The 1,618-nt window shown below is 35.4% G+C and overlaps 1 pseudogene; it reads left to right on the top strand.

Moving 5' to 3' along the window:
- Positions 1-374: 374 nt before the first annotated feature.
- Positions 375-967, top strand: LOC125400659 (PCNA-associated factor pseudogene; annotated as a pseudogene).
- Positions 968-1,618: the final 651 nt, after the last annotated feature.

The following is a 1,618-nucleotide window of genomic DNA, read 5'->3' as shown; positions in this document are numbered from 1 at the left end:
CCGACTAAAGAATGAATAAGGAAAATGTGGTACATTTACACAATGGAGTACTACACAGCAGAAAAGAATAATAACATCTCGAGATTTGCAGGCAAATGAATGGAGCTAGAAAACATCATATTGAGTGAGGTCACTCAGACACAGAAAGATAAGAAGAGAGGGGAGCAGAGAAAAATGTATAGCTCAATAAAAACCAACTTAAAAAAAAAGAAATATTCCTTCTATTACCTGAACTCAAACTATGTCTGGGCATATGTCCAAATGACTCCATATCCTGCAAATACACTTGCATGTCCATGTATATTGCTGTTCTATTTACAACAATAAGGGAATGTCTATTAACTGATGAACAAATAATGAAAATGTGCGGGTTCTTGTTCAGTTAAGACATCCGCAGCTGGGGTGTTGGTGCGAATTGTCTCTTCTTGTGTGAACATGGTGCAGACCAAAGCAAACTGCGTCCCGGGAGCCTACAGAAAAGTGGTGGCTTCTCGAGCTCCCAGGAAGGTGCTTGGCTCCTCCACCTTTGTCACCAATTCTTCATCGTGTTCGTCGAGAAAAGCTGAAAATAAGTATGCAGGAGGGAATCCAGTTTGTGTGCGCCCAACTCCAAAGTGGCAAAAAGGCAACTGGAGAATTCTTCAGGCTGTCTCCTAAAGATCGTGAGAAAGAGAACCAGTTTCCTGAGGAAGCAGGATGCAGTGGCTTAGGAACATCAAAGAGAAAAGCATGTCCTTGGCAACCTGATCACCCAGATGACGAAAATGAATAGAACTTACTCATCTGAATAATGTCTTCAGTTTACTTAGGTATTCTGGGATGTAACTTGGGTAGATGTGTTTGTTTATTTGGCTTGTTGACTACGCATTCATGTAGCTATTCAAAACAACTGGCTGTAAAAAGGGAAGATTTTTATAATTTGTAAATTATAATTGCATACTCGAATTTATAATGTAATAAGATGCTTCTTTTACCTGTTTAGTTTCTTGCTAAAATCACTATTGCATGATGTTCTAATTACTAATCTACCGTCTTTGAGATTTGCTTAGATCTTTGAACTAATACCATATTATGGACACTTCATTATTGAAATAGTGCCAAATTGTTATGGCTTGTTTGCTTTAAAACTCAACTTAGTCTTTTTCACATTGAAAATAATCAGTATTAACTGAAAAAAAAGAAAATGTGCGACGTGTGCACAATGTAATTTTGCTGTGAGTCAAAGAAACTTAAAATTATAAAATTTTCAGAAAGATGGATAGATCTGTTAAGTACAATTAATTAAAAGAGATGAACTAAATTCAAGAGAGAAAGCAATACATCATTCACTCCCATCTGCAAATTCTAGCCTGTATACACACACACACACACACGCACACATATATATATAATTTTATATGTGTATATATCTAACTTTATATATAACATACAATACACATACATCATATGTATTATATTATAATAGCAAGCTTGAAAAGTATGAAAGACATCACATTTATACTTGAGGAAACTAAGACTCTAACATGTTAGTTAGCTATTCTAAAGGGAATATATAGTCAGAATTTAGTAAGACTTTCATCCCAACCTGAATATTCAGGTTCTAAATCCAATTCTGTGC

Source organism: Myodes glareolus, chromosome 4 (assembly GCF_982192425.1).
Source record: "Myodes glareolus chromosome 4, mMyoGla1.1, whole genome shotgun sequence".
Lineage (NCBI taxonomy): Eukaryota > Metazoa > Chordata > Mammalia > Rodentia > Cricetidae > Myodes > Myodes glareolus.
Note: the sequence above shows the minus strand (reverse complement) of the source record. Positions and strands in the feature narration are given on the sequence as shown.